Source organism: Misgurnus anguillicaudatus, unplaced genomic scaffold (genome assembly GCF_027580225.2).
Source record: "Misgurnus anguillicaudatus unplaced genomic scaffold, ASM2758022v2 HiC_scaffold_29, whole genome shotgun sequence".
Taxonomy (NCBI): Eukaryota; Metazoa; Chordata; class Actinopteri; order Cypriniformes; family Cobitidae; genus Misgurnus; species Misgurnus anguillicaudatus.
The window spans coordinates 11,401,784-11,425,845 of NW_027395279.1; the positions used below are offsets into that span (position 1 = coordinate 11,401,784).

Below are 24,062 nucleotides of genomic sequence, written 5' to 3' on the forward strand. Positions count from 1 at the left end.
ATTTTAAGTTTGATTATTTTCTTATGCATCTCATCTGAACCCTTCATTGCTTATTCCAAAACATTTTCTGTATATTTCTTCTTGTGTATTTATTTTATCTTTTGAATTATTTTATTCATTTCGCTACCACACATATTTCTGCTTTATTTATTGCATAGTGATATAGAAATGTAATGCGGTTGACAGACCTGGAACTACTTCATAGGTTTGCATTAACCGAAAAAATAATGCACAGCCGTAAAACTTTTGTCGGCCAATGAGAATGAAGTATTTAACAGCTAGGTATATACAGTATATAAATAAATATATATATATATACTTAAATCAAACTTACTCTGCAGGTCCCCCCAGCCACCTGCTAATAAACACAAATAGGGCAAGGGGGTTGCCCTCAATTTGTTATGAGATGAATGAGATATTACCTGGGTAAAGACTCTGTATAGTGAACCAGCTGAATTTCCAGCCTGTAGATGAACTTCTAACCTCACACATCAGAGTCACTGAATCTCCTTTAGTCAACCACTGCTGTGGAGAAACACTTAATTTTGTCTGTGGTTTATCTGAAAGTGATCAATCTCTAATGAATAACATGTTACACTTTATTAACACACACACAAACACACACAAACACACACAAATGCTTGGATTCAAATACAACAACACGGAAACCCACCCCATAGGAGACTGATCAAAAACGAAATCCACCCAAAGTAGCACATTCAGCACTAGTTAATTCTCGTATATATATTTATTAAAAGTGTGTGTGTGTGTGTGTGTGTGTGTGTGTGTGTGTGTGTGTGTGTGTGTGTGTGTGTGTGTGTGTGTGTGTACATATTAATTTGTATGTTATCATAATAGTTTTATAATAACAAAGTTTTAGTTAAGAACAAACATGTAGGCTATAAATATAAGGAAGAAATAATAGAAAACCATAAAATGATGAAATATTTAATAAATGGTGGTATTGCTTTTCTATGAACTTTAGCAATTCATACTGTAAAAATATTTTTTTGATTTACCAATAAAAAACAATATAATGCCTTGATTGGTGCTGCACTGAAAATGCAATTTTAAACTGCATTGAAACTGTAAACTTTTGAGGTCCACTACAGTCCACTTTATGGAGTAAAATCCTGAAATATTTCCTCAAAAAAAAGTATTTTTTTCTCAACTGAACAAAGACAAACATCAACATCTAAAATTATCAGAATTCTTTTTATGAAGTGGGATATTCTTTTAAGGTGAAAACGGTTCTTCGGTTTATAAAAATATATAAAAGAAATGGTTCTTCATAGAACCTTTGACTAGTTTTTTGTGGAAACAAAAATGGTTCTTCTATGCCATCGCTATGAAGAAAGTTTTAAGCACCTTTATTTTTAAGAGTGTATAACAAAGTATACTAAAAAGACATGTGTAATGTTATATACTTATTTTTAAAGACAGTAATTTGTAAATGTATTATGTTTTTATATCTACATTTCTAAGTCTTTTACAAGCAGGTTTGTATCAGTGTAAATAAATGAATAAAAAGTAAATCACCTGTAATTTGTCCAGAGTGGATGTGTGAAATCAACACTGTAAAGAACAAAGAGAAAAATACAATATTACTATCATATTCAACTCATATGAGACACTCATGTTTATGAAAGATGATTTGTGCAGTCAGATGGCAGTGTCCAGGTATATTACAAAACCAAGTATATCTGCCACTTTAGCTGGGTTTTAACAGGCCACATAAAAAAAATGTGAAGGTGACAAAATGAATTACCAGGGCATGTTTTAAAAAATGTCTTAGTGCAAAGGGTTCCTCATAGTGACATATTTCTACAAAGATTCTTAGATATGTAACCGTTCTCCTTGAAATTAAACAAAATATTTCAGTAAAGATGAAAGCTATTTTACAAATCATCTTTAGTCTCAAGTCTCATTTATTTATATAGCCCTTTCCACTACAACGTAGACCAAAGGACTGTACAACTAAAACCCAGAAAAAAGCATGCAGAATACAATATACAATAAAGCATCAAGAATTAAAAGATACAGAATACAAATAAGTTTTCACATGAATTTTAAAAACATCCACTGATGGTGCAGATCTAATATCAGGAGGCAAAGCATTCCACAACCTAGGGCCAACGACTGAAAACGCTCGATCCCCTTTCGTCTTAAGACGAGTTCTTGGAACATATAGTAGTAAGCAGTTAAAAGACCTTTGGGATCTACCAGAGTTCTTAACCACCAGATCCTTGATATATTCTGGAGCCAACTCATGAACAGCTTTGTACACATATAACAAAACCTTATACTGCATCCGATATTTCACAGGGAGCCAATGAAGCCTTTTCAGAACTGGAGTAATATGCTCCCTTTTCTTAGTACCAGTAAGAAGCCTGGCTGCAGCGTTTTGAACCAGCTGCAATTTTGAAATAAGAGATTGACTGGCGCCTGTATATAAAGCATTACAGTAATCCAAGCGTGAGGAAATGAATGCGTGAATCACTGTTTCCAGATCAGGAACAGACAAAAACGATTTTAATTTCGCAATAGTCCTTAACTGAAAAAAACAATTTTTTACCACGTTTTTAATCTGATGGTCAAACATAAGTGCAGAATCAAAGATTACACCTAAATTTCTTATTTTAGGCTGAACATATGTTTCCCATGTACCTAGGAAGTCGGTTAAACTAATGTCGTCCTTATTCATCCCAAACACCATGACCTCAGACTTGCTTGCATTTAACTGCAGGCAATTTTGCTCTAACCAAGTAGTCACCTCCTTTAAACAAGCAACCAGGGATAAAGTAGGGCTTGATCCTCCAGCTCCAATCGGTAAGTAAATCTGAATGTCGTCAGCATATAGATGATAAAATATACCGTATTTCTTAAAAATTTGTCCTAAAGGCAACAAAAATAAAGAAAAGAGAATAGGACCCAGAATTGAACCCTGAGGTACTCCACAATCAAGAGAAGCTGGCCGGGAGGAAAAATCCCCAACCCTGACACAGATTGAACGCCCCCTTAAATATGAGTAAAACCATTTTAAAACCATCCCTCTCAGCCCTACAACGTGCTGCAAACGATTAATTAGAATATCGTGATCAATTAAATCAAAAGCAGCACTAAGATCCAACATAATTAGAGCCCCAGCATTACCTGAATCTGCAATAAGTAATAGATCATTTGAGACTCGCAGTAAAGCTGATTCAGTACTGTGTCCTGCCCGAAAACCAGACTGAAAGACATCTAACACCTCATTTCTAGCCAAAAAAGTATTTAACTGAGATAAAACTACCTTTTCCAAAATTTTAGAGATACAAGGCAGCTTTGAAATGGGCCGATAATTTGTAAAATCCAACGGGTCGAGAGAGGGCTTTTTAAGAAGGGGCTGGATAACCGCCTGCTTAAAACTTAGAGGAAAAATGCCTGTATAAAGACTGCAATTAACAATGGCAGTAATACAAGGCCCAATGTAATCAAATGTCGCAGCCAGCAAATCAAAAGGTAAAACGTCCCAACTAGCAGCTGGGCGATTTAATTTACAAATAATAAGACTGATCTCATTAATTGAAACCAAATCAAACTTATCAAATGTACTAACATTTCTAAAAATACCTCCTGACAAAACATTTCGGTCCTGAAACCCAGATCTAATTGAGTTTACTTTATCTAAAAAGACATTTAAAAACTTCTCACAACACTCAGTGGATGGTGGTATTGAGACAGTGTTTGGGTTTAGAAACCTATTAATCGATTGAAACAAAATTTTTGGTGATTTCGAGTGCTGTGATATAATTTTGGAAAAAAATGCTGATTTAGCATCCTTTACAGCCTTTTGATATCCCACGCGTGAATCACGTAAAATCTGTTGATGGATCACAAGTTTATCCTTCTTCCAAACCCGTTCTGCTTGCCTACACTGTTGTCTGAGAGTCCGAGTTTGTTCATTTAACCACGGCTGATGATTAACTTTACTATGCTTGATCTTATATGGCGCAACAGTGTCTAAAATTCCAGAACACATGGAATTAAAAGCAGTAAGTAACTCATCTGGGTCTGCCGTAGTAACTACAGACTCAGGCCATGAAACATTAGAAAAAGTACAAAAAATATCACCAAACGCCTGAGGTGTGGACTGCGTGATTGTACGGGAGTGTCTATAGGAAAGCTGTTGCTCCACCTTCTCACTTTGGACCTTTACGTTAAAAGTAACAGGCAGATGATCTGAAATACAGGCATCATTTACAGCAACATCACAGATAGACAAACCTAAAGAAAAAACAAGGTCCAAAGTGTGTCCTTGTTCATGTGTGGGACCAAGTACATGTTGTATAAAGTTAAGTGAGTCCATCAAATTAGAAAACTCCTTCTCCAAAGGCTTCCCAGGACACCAGATATGAATGTTAAAATCCCCAACAATTAAAATATGATCAGACAGTAATAAAATAGTAGATAAAAACTCAGAAAATTCCTGAATAAAAACTTGGCTATACTTTGGAGGTCGATAAACAACTACTCCCAGGACAGACTTATAAAACTCAAGTCTTAATAACTGAACCTCAAAGCTCGAATAACATGCGGTCGATAAACGGCGGCATTTATACTGCTGCTTGCAAACAGTCGCTAAACCCCCGCCACGACCCATCAGTCTCGGGGTATTTATTAACATATACTCAGATGGACAAATTTCCTCGCAAGGACTACACTCATCTCGATTTATCCATGTCTCTGTAATAAATAGGAAGTCCAAGACATTATGTAATATAAAATCATTTAAGATGAATGTCTTGTTTGAGATCGAGCGTGCATTTACAAGCGACATCTGTAAAGTCTGTGCCACCGTAGGGGCTGCTGAAATAAGGCTCGACTTTACCATCTTCACACCGATCAAATTGCTCAAGTCTGCAATCATCAATCATCTTTAGCCTTAAAGGAGCTCTTAGGGGCTGGACACACCAAAGCTTTTACGCCTGCGGCCGGCGCATGTTTTCAATAGTTTCAAATGGAAGCTTGGCGTTTTTCAAATAAGCCAGCAGCTAGCGGTTTTCTTCCGCGCTGAACACCGGCGCCCGGTGGTTTTTCCGCGCTCAGCGCTGAGAGTTGAAAAATTTTCAACTTTGAATGAAAAGCTCCGCTCGTCAATGTCAGTTCTCACGTGGCTGTCCAATCACAGTGGAGGAGGGGCGGGACAAGTATCGCAGCAAACAACCATCTCACAGCTGACATATCAGAGCTACCAAAGCGCTTAGCTGAAGAAAGCTGGCACTCAGCTGAAAAACAGCTGGCATTCGGCGTTGTCCAGGCGTTTTCAGCCGCGTTTAAAAGTTTTGGTGTACACAACCCCTTAGGGTCAAAAAGTGTTATAGGATGGAGGACCTCTAGCATTAGGGACAGGGCCATGCAGAGACCTTTGGAGGGGCAAGTGCTCAAAGTATAAAAAGAGCACATAGAACAGTATTTTTGTCTTGTTTTCAGTAGAAATATCTAAAAATTCTTAAATCAAGATGTATTTTCTTGATGAGCAAAATGACCTAAGAAAATAATACTAGTTTTAAGACAAAAAAATATACAATTTATGTGAATTTGTGCTTAAAACAAGCAAAAATATCTGCCAATGGAGTGAGAAAATTTTCCTTGAATTAAGTGTTTAAAAAAAGAATATTTCACAATTTTTTTTTTCTCACCCCATTGGCAGATAATTTTGCTTGTCTTAAGGACAATTTCACATAAATTATATATTATTTGTCTTAAAACTAGTGTCAGGGTTTTAGTTCTGTTTAGTATGTTTTCATTGTTATTCATCATTGCTCTTTGTGTTTGTTACCTTTTATTAGTCTCACCTGTGTTTGTTAATTATCATCATTAGTTACAGCTGTCTGTCATTATCACTCACCCTTTATAGTTTGCCCTCATGTGCCTGTCCATGGTCTGATCTCGTCTGTATGTACCCTTGTCATCGTGTTTCGCTGTCCTATCGTCATTAAAGTCCTGTAAGTTTCTGTAATCCCTGCCTTTGTCATCTTTTAGTTTAGAGAACTGTGACAGAAGATCAGACCAAACGTTTGTGGCGTGTCAGTGTTCCCCTCCGTGTTTCAAGCTAGAGTTTTTTGTTTTCCGAATAATCAGTTTCGTTTTTAGTTTATTTATGGATTTTTCGTTGAACACATCACTCGGTTTGGAGCAGGGAGACCGTCCGAGCGCTTCGGACGGTCCAACGGACCATCGCCACCCCCAGAGACCAGACGGAACTCACCCTACCCGGAACTCCTGCCCACCGCAGGTGGAGAACCCGGCAGTGCGACCTGCGAGCCAGAGCTACCCTCGGAGCCCAGCGTCGCCGAAACCCCGGATGTTTCCCCTGACCAGGTTGCGTGACCAGAGTTTCCGGGGTGCCGCCGCGGGAGCTGCTAATGACGTCAGGGAGGACGTCCATCTCCCCGCCGCTGAGGGTGAGCCAATAACGGTCCCTGGGGTTTATTACATCTGCTCGGATTGTGCTTTGGACATTTCCCACCCCTCATCGTCACCACTGGTTCCGTCCAGCCCGCCCCTCGTAAGTCGCTGTTGGTCAGCGCTGCCGGTCCCGTCCGGTTTCCCTTTTGGATTTCCCACACCAGCCAATCCGAAGCTACGTCAGCGGACACAGCGTCACACCTCAGCTCATCCTCAGCGCGTCACCGGCGCTGGTTCGTCGGAGCCGAGGTGTGCCTCTCTGCCCACTGTCTCGGGGGTTTCTCCAGTTCTCCTCCCCCGCTCCCTGAGACCTAGAGGTCGCCTCGGCTCGTCGGACCAGCGGCCTCGCTTCGGGTCTCTCCTTCCTCCTCTCTGTCAGCTCCCGTCCCCACTAGGACGTCACCAGGCTTCGGTCACCCCTCTGGTTCCGCCCCTGGTCAGTCGTCGTCCTGCCCTCACCTCCGGGTTTTCCTCGTTCCCCTGTGTATCCCTCACTCCACCCTTCCGGCTCGTTGGGCTCCTCCTTCCCGAAGACGTCACCATGGGACTCCCTAGCTCTGGCTCCGCCTCGTGGCTCCGGAATCCGCCTACGTCTCGGTCGGGAGACCCACCAGCTCCGCCCCGTCCCTCCAGATCCTCGGCTTCCCCCGGGTTCTCCGCTCGCGTGGCTCCGCCCTGGATCCTCCCTCCGGAGTCCTCGCTGTCGTCTGTCCCCAGGGTGGGACTAGGACTTCCATCACCCTGGCGCCCTCCGCCAGCGTTTCCACCCTGGGGCTTCGTCTCGTCTGATCTTTGGGTCCTGCTCTAGACCTTCCCTCACCTTTCTTCACAGTTTTTTGGACACTTTTCTTTTTTGTTGCTCCCTCCCACTCGCCTCTATTTGTTGTTCATCTACGGCGCGAGGTCGCGCCTACCGGGAGGGGGCGTACTGTCAGGGTTTTAGTTCTGTTTAGTATGTTTTCATTGTTATTCATCATTGCTCTTTGTGTTTGTTACCTTTTATTAGTCTCACCTGTGTTTGTTAATTATCATCATTAGTTACAGCTGTCTGTCATTATCACTCACCCTTTATAGTTTGCCCTCATGTGCCTGTCCATGGTCTGATCTCGTCTGCATGTACCCTTGTCATCGTGTTTTGCTGTCTATCGTCATTAAAGTCCTGTAAGTTTCTGTAATCCCTGCCTTTGTCATCTTTTAGTTTAGAGAACTGTGACAACTAGACTTATTTACTTAGGTCATTTTGCTCATCAAGAAAAAGCATCTTAATTTAAGAATTTTTAGGTATTTCTACTGAAAACAAGACAAAAATACTAAGTAAGAAAGACATTTTTTGCAGTGTAGATAAAAGGAAACAATCTACCCCATTTGGATATTAATCCTCTGGACTGATCGCATGCCCGTATGTAATGTTGCGTTAAAATTTGGGTCACACAACTTTCAATTTTATTTTTACTCAATGACAATTTAATATTAAAATCCTATCAGTTAACAGTTAATGTTCAGTTAACAGGCTGCGGTTGTCGGTCTGGAAAAATAACTGAAATGAACATCACTAAATCACACACAACACTATCAGCATGAAAAGATTTAGTAAAAATACAGGAGCAGTAAATCTCTTGATCCTGTAGACAATGGGACAGTAATTGATGTGTAGTTAAATCCATAGAGAGAAGATAATACTCACAGAGAACTAGAGGAAGAGAAATCAACTCCATACTGATCTACTGATGACTGACACTTAAACATTTAACACTCTGTAATAAACACTTAACACTTCCTACATAACACCTTTGGGATGCAGCGTACATAGACAAATAAAGTTAAACATTTCTCGTTCATTTGTCAATATCTATTAAAAGTTTATTAAACTGCTGTCTTTCACACATTGTGTCACGGTTGGTATAACCGGATAGTTGAAAATAATAGAAGACGAACCCAAACGCAAGATGTACAAAAATATAACTATTTATTAACTGAAACTGAAAACACCCACGAGGGGGTAAAAACAGAAGGAAACAAAAACACTGTGCTGGAACACAAAAATAAAACAGAATACGAGAAACACTCGGATGAAAACTGGTGACATGAACACAGTATCAACAAACAACGCACACACACCACACAGAGAACACAAGGGCAATATAAAGACACCACATCAATGGGGAACAGGTGAACATAATTAATCACTTAAGACATGATTACATAAGGGAGAAGGGTAAAAGTGACAAGACCCTGGGAATACGTGTTACACATACATGATGTGAATACCCACGTATTCCCACATAAAACAATGCTGCCCTGGTCCTGCCCTCTGGATAATAACCAAGGTCAGGCAAGACCATGACAGCCACAAAACACTGGGAACACGTGTCACACAGATATGATGTGAACACACGTGTTCTCACATACACACACTGCTGCCCTGACCTTGCCCACAGAACATAGACCTGATCTACACTAAGGTCTGGCAAGATCACGACAGCAACAAGACACCGGGAACATGTGGCAGCCACACACAGAATGTGATCCCACATGTCCCCACACAGAACATGATACTGCCACGGTCCTGTCAGATGCACTCAGACCTACATCTAGCACGGATGTCTGACAGGACCATGACACATTGGTCACCACAGAACTAACTCTAAAACCACAATGAGCTCATATATTTTCCATCAGGTCACTTATGCAACCGGTGCTAAATTTAACAATAATATATACCTGTGAACACAGCTATCAGTGGACCTTGTGAAAACAATTACTAGTAGTAGCCTAAATTTACATCTCCTTTGCGCAATGTGCACACCCGTGACCATACTTACAAAGCATGTTCCAGTTTTCACAAAAGACTAGAGCCCGACCGATATGTGTGTTTTTTTTTTTTTTTTTTTTTTTTGGGGGGGGGGTGATGCCCGTATTACACAGATATTAGAGAGTAAAAAAGACAGATAATGATATATCTGCTGATATTCTTTAAGTGAATATTATAGTACAGTACACATTTACAACAGTATATTGTAGTACAGTACTATACATAAAATACACTATATACATTAACAGAATATAATGTATTATAATGTATAAATAAATGCATTTTTTGCAATGATCACTCACAAATGTGGTGATCAAACACTTATATTGATGTGATAAATATATGTAATATAGGCAGGGTGATTAACAATTTACCAAAAAACTTTATTATCCAGAATGAGTCTGATATCAGTGCACTAAACAGTAAACTTTAAATTGTTAAATTGTCATATAATTAATTCAATTCAATTTTATTTATATAGCGCTTTTCACAAGTGTTAATTGTTGCAAAGCAGCTTTACATGAGAAGATGTAGAGGAGAACACAGAAAATCAATAGGTAATATAAGAAGTAGATATAGTGGCTAAGGTTAAACCGTACAAGCGAGCATATTAATAATATAACGTATACAGTAAAGTGCTATGTTAAGCCAAAGTTGGCTGACTCTCCCTGGGACGAAAAAAAAAACTTGGGAAAAACCCAATGGGAAAAACTCCTAGAAGGACAAAAACTCTTGGAAGGAATAAACCCTTGGGAGGAATTAGAATATCATCAAAAGGTAGATTTATTTCACTAATTCCATTCAAAAAGTGAATCTTGTATATCGTATTCACTCATTATACACAGATATTTCAAATGTTTATTTCTTTATTAATTTTGATGATTATAGGTGACAACTAAGGAAAATCCCAAATTTAGTATCTCAGAAAATTGTAAAATTATAAAATCATTGTTCAAGTTGCGAAACTTTAACTTGTCACCTTTTGGCAAACTGCGCTTTTTTGGTTTCAACATAGGTCATTATTGTGTCATTGTTGCTAGCGTTATTTCCGCAGGATCTAACGTTAGCTAGCGTAACTTCCATTCCAAATATAACTAAAACATTTTCTGCTGTCATGACCACAAGTGTATTCTGTAGGTTGCTTCAGAGACAGTTATACAATACTAATACATTCTTACAATCAAAAGTTGTATCTGTTAAAGGAATAGTCTACTCATTTTCAATATTAAAATATGTTATTACTGTCACGACTGGGATGCAGGAGTGAGGAAGTGAGGACGCAAGTGCAGAGTTCTGGTTGAATAAATAACATTTAATAAATAAACAAAACACGAGGAGTAAAAACAACAGGCAAGTAAGTAACACAGGAACATCAAACGTGGAACAAGAACAGACATGAGAGTAACGACAATCATCCGGCAAGTGCACATACAACAGGCAAACAGACTAACGATACACAGGTGTGATGAGGCAGGTAATTAATTAACAAGAGTCCAGGTGACGACAATCGGAACAGACACAAAACATGACACGGATCACCGTGACATAACCCCTCCCTCTACGAGTGGCTACCAGACACTCACATAAACACAAAACAAAAACAAAGTCTGGTAGCGAGAGTCCAAGGGAGGGGTGGAGGGCTTGGGGACCCTGGCGAAGCAGGCAGCCGCCGGGATGAGACCAACAGAACGGTTGGCCGGACTGCGCCAGGAGAACCGGAGCGATCGCTCCGAGAACCGAGGCAGACGAATTACCCCCCTCCTGGGAATCGTCGACGATCAGATGCCCCCGGAAATCTTCTCCCATCCCCTCGCGGAAACGGAGACCCTCGCTCGGTAGCCACCCCGGGGAAATGATCGGGCGTGGTCCGTTCCGGATCCCCCTGCGAGCAGGATGGTGGTCCTTCGAGGGACCGTCGACGACGACTCAACCGTTGGGGGACCGCCTGGGCCGATCCTCCTCCCGCAGGAGCGAGCGATCGCTCACGGTGGTCCCCAAGAGACATCGGGGCTGATGGGGAATGAACCCCGATGTCACTACTCCCCCTCGACGAAACTCCTGGGGAGCCGCCCTCCGTGAACTCGCTGCGTCCAATAATGGCCGGATGATTCTGTCACGACTGGGATGCAGGAGTGAGGAAGTGAGGACGCAAGTGCAGAGTTCTGGTTGAATAAATAACATTTAATAAATAAACAAAACACGAGGAGTAAAAACAACAGGCAAGTAAGTAACACAGGAACATCAAACGTGGAACAAGAACAGACATGAGAGTAACGACAATCATCCGGCAAGTGCACATACAACAGGCAGGGGTATATATACAAACAGACTAACGATACACAGGTGTGATGAGGCAGGTAATTAATTAACAAGAGTCCAGGTGACGACAATCGGAACAGACACAAAACATGACACGGATCACCGTGACAATTACCTTAACTAAGAATTGTTGATACATCCCTCTATCATCTGTGTGCGTGCACGTAAGCGCTGGAGCGCGCTGCGACGCTTCGATAGCATTTAGCTTAGCCCCATTCATTCAATGGTACCATTTAGAGATAAAGTTAGAAGTGACCAAACACATCAACGTTTTTCCTATTTAAGACGAGTAGTTATACGAGCAAGTTTGGTGGTACAAAATAAAACGTAGCGCTTTTCTAAGCGGATTTAAAAGAGGAACTATATTTTATGGCGTAATAGCACTTTTGGGAGTACTTCGACTCGCCTGAAAAGTCCGCTTCCCTTCTCCCTCTCATAATGGGAGAGGGAGGGTGTTACTGCGCCGAGTCGAAGATTAAACTTATTGAGGAGTCATGTGTTATGTTACTAAACTATTAACCTAAAGAGTTCTGCTTACTGCTACAACCATAGCAACCATACCCAACACCCTAAAAACCACATACCTCAGTAAAACTCACATAGCAACCACAAGACCAACATGATGTCACTTTATGGCGTACAAAAGTTTCAGTCACATCTGATTAGCAGAATATTATAAAGTAATGACAGAAAAGTTTTCAGGTAACATTAAAAAGACACAAATGTTGATTGCGAGTCAAACTGAGTGTTGTGAAGAGAAACTGACAGATAAAGAAGCTGCTGGAGTTCATCATCATCACCATCATCATTATCCTCTATAAATGTACAATAATTCTAGTTGATGACTGTTTTTTGTTTACATTTAGATTGTGTTGAAGTCTCATAGTAAGAGATCATGAACAGCGCTTTACTTTCATCTACAGCTGACACTGAAGCCGTTTCTCAATGTCAAGGATACTTCCTTGGCAGGACTAGTCCTTACAAGTCACTTCCTTCAGAGGCTAGGCGAGGCTCCTTTTAAGCATTCGAAGAACACGTTAAATGGAACAGGCTAGCAAGTGCACGTCATTACGTCATTGCGTGATTGAAAGGTGTGCTTTCGGTGCTGAGGGCATAGGATTGTGGGTGATTTCAGCGCGTGAAGAGCGCAAAGGATACAAATTTGCATCCTTTCCTGTATATGGGATATTTCTCGAACAAAGGACTCAGTCCTTGGCTGAAATTTCAAGGATCCTCGACATTGGAACAGTCCTTCGACGGACGTCGATGACGTAGCATCCTCGAAATTCTAGCTTCCGAGGATCCTTCCTTGACATTGAGAAACTAGAGAAAATGAATGAGGAAAAGACAAACTTCTTGCATTTAAAAGGGAAATAAATGCGTTGACTAGCAACAGTTTCATCAGATTAATGAAGGACTCAGTGAAACAATAATGAACACAGAGGAACCACAGCGACCCCTCGTGTGGGGAAGTCAAATAACATCTTCACTACACAATCATTTATTTACATAGAGCAACAAAGAAAACAACACACACTCATGAATTTATATCTGATTTAATTGTTTTGTTATATGTTGACAGTAAAATGTTAGACTACTGACAAAATGTAAAAATTTTTACAAAAAATTTAACAACATATTTGAACATATTTTTAAGCCAAAGTTTATCAGTCAATATATAGCTATACTGTGTATAGTTATACTGTGATGTTGTTAATTAAGGTCGAGATTTTGAAGTTTCAGGTTTGCATTCAGAATTATGAATATAATATAAATATTAATTTGAACATCAGTCTGGATTGGAACCTGTTTTACTTTTTACAATCAACATGAAATCAAAACGCGATTTACAGTATTTCATACATGTAACTAATCTCGTGCATGACTGATTGGTGAACAATTTGAAGAGAATGAGAATAAACTTGTAAATCCCTCCACTTAAATCACCTGGATGATGTTGATGTAACACCTACAATTTTTAGTCCAATCATCTGACTAATAATTATTGTGTTGTATCGCATAATTTTGACTGTCTCATCATGACTTTCTAAATCTGTACTGTATTTGCATGAAAAAAAAAACAGATAAACAGAGACAGATTCATTGGTTTACATTTTATATACCCACGAAGGGTTTGGTTACAATCATTTCTCAAAATATCTTCCTTTGTGCTCATCTAAACAAAGAAATTTATGCGGGTTTGTAACAACATGAGAGCGAGTGAATGATGACAGAATGTTCATTTTTGGGTAAACAATCCCTTTAAGTAGAAGAAAAAAACGAAAACGAGGACCCTCCCTACTCAGACCGAGACATACTTTTACAAATGTTTACATATAAATTTAATTATCAAGTATAAAGACCTAATAAATCAGACAGATGTTTCATCTCTTAATCTGTGGTATTTGACAACCAGCACGACTGTCGCTAACAGATAGGGACAAACTGCCAGTGGAAAAGTGATCATGTTGAAGCAAAACTTCTTTACTTGAGAATTTCCTGAAACAGAAACACATGTTATCATGCAGTATATCTGAACAACAACATACAAAATCACTTAAGATCATTTCTATAGACTCTCACCTCTGACTGAGATCCAGCTCTTTGGAGACTTTCCTCTCGCTGGGTGTTTACAGTAGTAGAAACCCTCATGTGACTTTGAGACTGTAGGGATGATCATCATGTCTCCTGTAGTCTGCACCACTGATGCATCTTTATAAAATTCAGCTCTCAGATTAGAGGGGTTTTTATCTCGATATAAACAGCGTAGAGTCAAAGGATCTCCTTCAGTCACAGGATCAACAGGACTGTCCAGAATCACATCAGCATCTACAAAACAGAAGAAATGACTGATGAATATAAATAATATTAAAAAAAAATATATTACATAGAATTTCATTCATAGGCATGCATGTGCCTGAGACCTGAAATATAAGCTCATGCAACAATATTTCTTAGTTTGCTGCGTACCAAAGTTCAAGTCTGATAAACTCATATTCGCAGCAACGTCCGACAAATATTCGCAGACTCAACGTATAGTGTAACCGCACCTTTAGTTCAGGCAGGCATTGTAGTCAAGCTCCATCCTCAGCTAAATTTAAACCCAGCCATGCCAGCTGATTTAAATCATGCACCCAAAATTAGCAAACAAGTTGTACCACTGAAATGCAGCCTCAGTAGAGCTTACCTTGCTGCTCCCACTGCATACTGCTTTGCAGCCCACTTCCTTCCCAACACCTCCCTTAACTTGTGTTTAAACTTAATTCATTCTGTCTTCATTGTTGCATTCATGCTCTCAAGGGGGATTTATCTTGTTCTGGTCAACCTTGATGCTGCTGCTAAATTCCTGTCTTAACTTTTCATGGAGCTCATGAAAAGGACATGGAATTTAGAACAGAATTAGAACAGCATTTGAATAAGCTTGACCTTCAAGTTTTTTTTTTTTTTTTTTTTTTAATGTCTTGACTGAACTACAGCAGCTGTCTAAAACCCACACAGGAAATGTGATAGCAAAACCCTAACCACCCACACCAGCATCAGAACATGCTGAATCTTAGTAGCCTATGAACAAGCAACAATAATAGAAATGACTGAATTGTGTTTATTGCTGCACTTATTCCCTATGAACTGATTGTAAAGATTTCATGCATCTACAATAAAAAAACTACAGCCATGTAGACTCACTGTGTACTGAGATATTAACAGGATGAAGTTTCTCTCCAGATTCAGACTGACACCAGTACACTCCAGTATCAGATGTGTAGAGAGATCTGATTGTACATGTAGATGTTGTTCCTGTAGATCTCCAGCTTGATGATGAACAAGGTTTCAGTTTGTGTGTGTATCTTCTCACTGTCCATCCAGTAGAGTTACTGTGATCCTCACAGCTCAGAGAGAGAGATTCAGATGAGAAGTGTTGAGATCTGTTGGGTCTGATGATCAGAGAGACTGAAGGAGAAACACCTGAGAAGAAAATGACAGAAAATCATCTTTATAAGAGATAAATGAATAAATGAATGATTGTAAGAGATTGTTGTTGTTGTTTAGTTGTGTGTGATGAACTCACCAGTGATCCACAGTGTTTGTGTGTTACTGTACTCTGTGTGATAGACTGGATCTCCTCTCTCTGCTCTGCACATATAAACTCCTGTGTGCTTCACAGTCACTGAACTCACTGTGTAGATGCCTTTAGATCCTCCACTGCTGTTTGACACCAGCTCATAATCAACATCTTTATTCACTTTAGAGTCAAAATATGATACACATGCTTTTAAAATGAAATACTGAAAATCTCATTTAACCCTTAAAATGTTTTGAATTAACCCAGTTGAGTTGATGTTATGAGATGAATGAGATATTACCTGAGTAAAGACTCTGTAGAGTGAACCAGCTGAATGTCCAGCCTGTAGATGAACTTCTAACCTCACACATCAGGGTAACACTTTACAATAACAGTACATGAATAATCATGTACTAATACATAAATTAATAATCAGTTTAAAATGAACTAATGATGAGTTAAGCTATTTACTAATCAATAACTAACCGTAACAATGTTATGAGTCATATGAATTCATGCATGAATTACACCCACCTTAACTACACATTAATACATGTTTGTTAGTTAATGCATTAATTAACACTTTGCGTACCCCATATCAAACAAGCTCTCTAGAAGAACAAAAATAACTTTTGTTAATGCAAAATGTTTAGGTTTGTAATGCAAAACTGTTTATACATTTGCTCCTGCAGCTGAGCTAAAAACATTGAATGGCACTGGATTTCTTGCAACATTTACAGTTAACCTTAATCATTAAATGTGCAATTATGGATTAATAATTAAAATTAGTTCCACTGCTGCCATTAAGAGTGACAGACGCTATTCTTTCTAAATTTAAATCAGTATTAGCCTACAGACGATGGTTATTGTGTGAACTGGCTCGTCTTATTATCAAAATGCACATACAGTATCTGTCTTGTTCTTCTTTTAAGCCATTATTACCCCTTCCAAATTTCTGACCAATTTTCACATTTGCTCCTCTCCTTTAAAACCACCAAAAATTAGCATTTTGATGAGCTGAATTTGTATAGAATGTGTAATTGATAACTTTTTAACAATGTACCCCTCCAAGAAAAGTCATTGTGTAGGGCCTACACAATAATACATTAACAAGTCATTAATTTATGTTAGTTTATGAGTAGTTCATAATTATGTGCCCCCTCAAGTAAAGTCATGACCTAATCATACATTAACAAATCATGAATTTATGTTAGTTTAAGAGTAGTTAACGATGAGTTAATAATGATGTGCCCCTTCAAGTAAAGTCATGACCTAATCATACATTAACAAATCATGAATTTTTGTTAGTTTATGAGTAGTTAACGATGAGTTAATAATGATGTGCCCCTTCAAGTAAAGTCATGACCTAATCATACATTAACAAATCATGAATTTTTGTTAGTTTATGAGTAGTTAACGATGAGTTAGTAATGATGTGCCCCCTTAGTAAAGTCATGACCTAATCATACATTAATAAATCATGAATTTATGTTAGTTTATGAGTAGTTAACGATGAGTTAGTAATGATGTGCCCCCTTAGTAAAGTCATGACCTTATCATACATTAACAAATAAAAATATAAGTTACCCAGTGGCGGAGGCAGAAAGTGTTTTTGATAGGTGGGCATCTATACATCTGCGGGCCAGAAAAATTCACATACTTTTTTTAACTTGCGTTAATTGGGAAGATAAAATGACTGTGTTTTTTCCGTCAGTTTTGTACATTTTAAGATGGAATTACGTTATTCAGTCTAACTGTATTACAATCGGCCGTCTCTTAAACAGAAGGCTGCATCCTCCGTAGGTCGAATATGCAGACTGCATACGTCATTAAGCTTGGTTTATTTCAATTAAATAAGCATAACATTCGCAAGTCATAAGCATATTACAACGATTTACGATGAACTATTTAAGCATTCAGCATTTATTTAGCTAAACGCCTGTGGCTTACCTAAGCACTGGTTCTGAAACATAGAGGACCCAGAAGCAAAAAATTCAACACTGCTTTATTGAAAATCAACTTAAACAGTCCAGTCGGGCCGTCGAGTCCCGAGCCACCAAGAGCGAGTTAACTTTAGTGTTGCTGGTGTACACCGTTTTTATTTAGAAGTCTTTTCTTTACCGCAGTGATCCACACGTTCACGCGAATCTGCTACTACTCAGTGCAATCTAACCTACCGCGCTCTCCTCAAACCCGCCTCTTCCGCTCTAGATGACAGCAGCGATTGGTGGACGGAAAGCAAGACATTACCGTAATAAACCATATATTGCCAAAAGCGCAATTTGTTTTCTTTAGGAGCAATTCAAATTTTTTTGATAGTTCAAATGGTTGAAGAATTACGGTTTGAATGAAAAAACATAATGTATTTCCATGAATCTGATTGGGTGGGCAAGCTGTCAATCCACCCGTAGATCCGCCCCTGGCTGAACGCTGATCCTGATACAATGCGAAAAATTAAATAAACAATAATTAAAATAACATCAAGATATCTTTCACAAATAAACTGGTATGATTGACGGTTTGATGGTCTTTATATGAACACTATACATTTGGCATTGTGACTTTGGTTAACATGTTTGTCAATTCTGAGGAATAGTCAGAATGATTTTAACTGAAATATTTTGACAGAGCCAAAAGCAGCAGACCACAAGTGCAACGAGCGGACAGCCTGTTGTAGGCCGTAACGTTTACATCCACCTTCCTTTTGATTTTGCAATCTACATTGACAAGCACACAAAAATAGAGAACAATTATCTTACATAATAAAATACTTTTAACTACCTGCTATCTTGGTATTGTGAGCACATGAATTTGAAAAATATATTTTGTTTCTAAAATTATAAGTGGAACATTTTATGCATCTTTATTTGACCTCAAACAAAGCATCAGATCCTGCGAACCGTTGGGAACCACTGTTTTAGAGCATGTTTGATTTCGGTTACCCAAAGTGTTAATTAATGCATTAACTAACAAACATGTATTAATGTGTAGTTAAGGTGGCTGTAATTCATGCATGAATTCATATGACTCATGACATAGTTATGGTTAGTTATTGATTAGTACATGGCTTAACTTATCATTACTTCATATTAAAGTAATTATTAATTTATGTATTAGTACATGATTATTCATGTACTGTTATTGTAAAGTGTTACCCACATCAGAGTCACTGAATCTCCTTCAGTCAACCACTGCTGTGGAGAAACACTTAAAACTGTCTGTGGTTTATCTGAAAGTGATCAATCTCTCATGAATAACATGTTACACTTCATCTCTTCACACTAATAATGATGAACAAACATATAAACTCACCTGATGATACAGTCAGTGTAACAGCATCACTCATCTCAGTGTTTTGTTCACGTATCTTTCCTCTACAGGTGTATTTACCACTGTAAGTCTGTTGAATGTTGTTGATTTTACACTCTTGTGTGTTGCATTGTGTGATTATATTTCTGTTATTTGTCTTCTCTACAGTCCAGCTGTATGTCCACTCAGTGTCTCGTGTATCCTGTATGTCACATCTCAGAGTAACAGTTTCTCCTCTGAACAGCTGTTTGTCAGGATCAACACTCACTACAGGTTTAAGACTCCCTGTACAAACACAATGTATTGCATTATATTTGATTACACAACATCCAGTAGACTGATCAATGTGACACTTCAGATTCACTGTGTTACCTGTCAGTACAGATCCTTCAGTATCTGATGTGAGTTCAGGTTTTGGTTTTGATCCTGCAGGAGAATAAAACACATTTAGATCCTGATGAAGCTTCTCTCTGAGTCTTTATTACAGTCATTACTGACCTTTAACAGAGAGAGTCACATGTTCACTGTACTGTGAGGATGAGGGTCGTCCATCTCTCTCTCCTCTACACCAGAACTCATCCTGATCTGATGGTGAGCTGATGATGTAGATGTTTCCCTCAAACACTGAGGTCCCAGTTGTGTCTTTATACCACTGATATGTCCAGTTTCTGTACTGATTCTCTATCTCACACTTCAGAGTGACTGTCTCTCCAGTGAACACAGATCTGTCTGGTGTTACTCTCACTGTAGCTCTGGGTAAAGCTGAGGAAAGAAGATTAAGGGAAATAAGCGTTAACAACTTACATCACAGATGTAAATAAACAATTAAATAAAACACAATATTTCTGTTCCTTCAAAAACATTAAAACTAAACAAGACAACCATTGGCAAAATGTTTTTGATTACTAGCAACACAAGATGCTTGTCTACTTCTCTAATTTACAGTAACATTTATAATGAACGTACCATTTACAGTTAGAAAAACACTAGAGTGTGATAGTGAAGTTTGTGGTCGTCCGTGTATCACTGCACTACACCTGAACCAGCTGTGATCAGATTCAGTAACTCCAGTGATAGTGAGAGAGTCTCTGTTTACAGTGTAACGCTCAGAGTTAAACACTTCAGTTTTGTCTTTATACCACAGATATGTCCAATTTAATGATCTGTACTGATATCTCCAGTCACTGTACTGATCCTCTATCTCACACTTCAGAGTGACTGTCTCTCCAGTGAACACAGATCTGTCTGTTACTCTCATTGTAACTCTGTGTAAATCTGTAAGGATAATGAAATATTTACTCAGGAGGACTGTAAACATGAAAATGTAAATTTGAGAAAATAACAATATGTTCATACCTTCCTCCATACAAAATTAATACTTGACAAACTGATAATGAATAGTTTACACTAAATGTGTTCATGTCTTAAACAAATTACCAGGTACTATCAGTAATTTAAATGGATAGTTTTAAATCTGTTATAATTTCCTCACCTTACAGTATGTTGCATTAAACTTGTATACATTTCTTTATTCCGATGAACACGAGAAGATACAGTTTTTTAATAAAATATTGTAGTCACACAGCTGACGTACCTGTTGACTTCCATATTTGCTTTCCTACTATGGAAGTTAATGGGTACCGTCAACTGTGTGCTTCCTGTACCAAACTGGTCAATTTTACAGAAAGAAGTTTTTGGTTTGGACTTGAACAGGTTGAAATGAACATATGTCATATTAAATCGTGAATGTTTCACTCACCTGATACTGTCAGTGTAAGTGCATTACTGATGTCTGAGGATCTTGATCCACTGGTCTCTGTTCCTCTACAGGTGTATTTACCTGCGTCAGACTCAGTAACAGATCTGATTATGTAATACTGGAGTATATCCTGCTGAATTTCTAAATCATCTTTATACCAGCTGTACCCCCAGCCAATGACTCCTCCTCCATTGATGACATATCTGAGAGTGACATTTTCTTTTCTGAATACATGTTTATCAGGCCAAACAGACACTTCGGCATTTGGTGTTTCTGTACTTTGTTTACCTGTAAAAGTTTTCAGCAATACAAAGAAATTTTGCCAAGTTAAGTGAGCTGCTTTAATCAGACCCGTCTGCTTCTGTATAGCTGCAGAAGGTTATGGGTTCAAACCCAGTGAAACATCTGGCTGGACGTCAGATGGACGTCTTGTCATCTGGGTAGTTTTCAACGTCACGCTGTGTCCCTAGATTGAGTTTTAACATCCAGGTCACCAATAAGGTCTGCTAGTGACGCTTTCATCAGAGATCTTAATCTCTTGACAACACACACTTCCAGACCTATCGACTCTCTCTGGCTGTCTTTATAGCTGCAATCTAAGCAAGTTAACACCTCAAAGCAAACTTCAAACAATGGCCAGAGATAGAGCAGCCATGACACAGAAATGTGTCTGTGTCTAAGATCACAGCTAAAGACCACAACAAGCGGTTTAAATTGTATATGAAGAGTTTGTTGCAACACGAGATAAATCCATTTTTTAACATTTTTGTCAAAACATGTTTATTATTATGTTATCATGTTATTATTTTGTTTTATGGTGCTACTTAGCTGTATTTTTTAAGTTATGAAGGTTTAAATCAAAACAAACCAACTTCAGTTGCATTGATATTAATTGGAATGCACAACCAAAAAACGAGATTTCTGAACAATTAAAAAAATGGTGGTTATGTCGTTTTGCAAACGAAACTCTTCATATATTATATATCCTTGTATCGCATGTTTGTATCTATAATGTAACACTTTCTTGTAACACTATAATGATGTTTGCTTTATCTTAGTATAAAGTTTATATTAGTCTTATAATTCACATTTATGAAATTACTATTTGATGTGTGTTTAAATAATATCTTGTCTATACTCTAAATAATCCTTTGTGACTTCCTGACCAATGATATGCTTCATGTTATTCTAACTTATATCAAACTCAGTTAAGATTAATCCAAGTTATTATTGAAACAACATCTCTGCATTAAACAAACTATGCAGATTAAGTCTGACGAGAACAAAGACTTGTTTTCTTGGGCACTCGCCACTTGGACTAACTTTGACTTCTGGACAAATTAATCTTCACAGAATAATCCGGTCGATGGAATAACGCAAAAAGGAACAACTCCTACGGACAACTCCAAGGACAGAGAGCAGAACTCTATTCTCGTGCTCCCATACGTGCACACACAGCTGGACGCGCACACACACCTCACAAAAGCCAACACAAGTAACACTTGTTCATTCGCTGGTGCAAAGTTATTGCCTCTTATTAATTAAGGTGATTCTTAGAGTTCTGATGGTTTGTGCAGAAGTTAAGTCTATAGTGATATTGCCCTTCTTTTACTCTCTCTGGGTCAATATTGGACAGAACACATGGCTGGGTTAAAATGACCCAACTCCTGGGTTGTTTTAACCCAACTGCTGGGTTATTGTCAATCAACCATGTAGTTGGGTCATTTTAGCCCAGCAGTGTGTTCTGTCCAATAGTGACCTAGCCCTGGGTTAAAAACAACCCAGCATTTTTTAGAGTGTATGTTTCATGTTTATTGTTTGTGTGTTGGTATCAGGGCCTGAAATTAACACCCAACCACGCGCCAGATGCGGGTGGATTTTGCAATTGGCAGGTAACACTGTCAATCTGCCAATGCGAATCAGTGATGCGCGGGTCAATGTATAAACAACAACCCGCTCCCGACCGACGTTTTCAACTAACCCACCCGCAATTGTTTAAAATAGTTAATTGGCATCTTAATTTCAAACGACCTGACCGACCGTGGCCCGAATATCATTAAAAATATTTTTGGATGACTCATAACGACGGGTGACCGCAGGCACCCGCTCGTTTCTTATCAACCCGCGCATCACTGATCAGAATTGAGTGATTCATTGAGAGGATGGGACTGCTGTTTCACAACGTTCATGCGATTGGAAAGAAGATAAGGCACTTATCTGACTACGTGTGGATGTGCGAGTAAGTATTAAACTGTGAGAATGCAATGCTGACATAGGCTGACATGGGCTACAGTGCAATCACAGTTGCACAGATGTGTAGTGCTGTGACGGATCAGAACTCTTGATGTGTAAACTTTAGAGAGAGTTGCGCTACTGTGTTTTATACTGTAGTATATTAACATACATTTTGTGAATTGAGTAATGAAAAACAGCGTATGTGAGGCGTTTATGTGTGCAGTTTGCAATTCCCCCTCCGTCTGTGTATGCGCACGCGGGTTTAAGGGTACTCAATAGGGCACATCGGAGAGAAGCGTTCCTAAAAGCAAGCGTACATAAAATCTTTCTGTTTTTGACAGGGCACAATATAAACAAAATTATCTTCACAGTATTCTTTTTCTAATAAAACATTTCTTTATGTCTTAAGTGTAGAGAGTCAAAAACCACTCTGTGCTAATTTGGTCTTAAAGAGACAGTAACCTCAATTAACATACTTAAGTCTGTGTCATTAATGTTAATCAAACAACCTAAGACAAAGAGAAAATCACTTTTGTAGCTCAAAAAAAATAATTATATTTAGTTCATACAATAAAGACAGTGTTATCATTCACTATTCAGGCAAAAAAAAATCTGGCTGGCTGGTAAAAAGTCACGGTGGCTGGTGGTTAACTTCAGGCCCTGGTTGGTATGTATAGTTAGCCTTGTGTGTTTTTTATAGTGTAGCGTAGTTTAATAAACCGGTTTTGCATTTCACAATTGAATTGTTTCTGTGTTCAATGCTCTTGAAATCAAAGTCAATTTATCTGCCTTTCAATCTCGTTTTACATGCTCTTGAGTACTGTTTAGCTGTAGTAAAGTTATTTTCTGAAGGCCACGGAATTAACTTCTTAATGTACGATTATGAGTATATTCACTGGACGAATGCATTAATTAATTGTTATTATTATTCTGCTAAATCAGTTAAAACCTTATTAATTTGTATAGTTGAGCCGAGGTTAATTATACTTATTATTCCCTTTGAGTTAAATCTGGAAATTCCCTTGGGGATTAACACAGTGTTTCGGTCGGAGGTTCATAGTGTTTTAAATAATGTTATTCCCTTCCTCCCGCTGAATCGCTACACCAGGGAACACACA

General features: G+C 38.6%; 1 pseudogene; it reads right to left on the reverse strand.

The window, feature by feature from the left end:
• LOC129425598 (Fc receptor-like protein 5) overlaps positions 1-24,062 on the reverse strand; it is a 132,408-nt pseudogene that overhangs the window by 102,728 nt on the left and 5,618 nt on the right.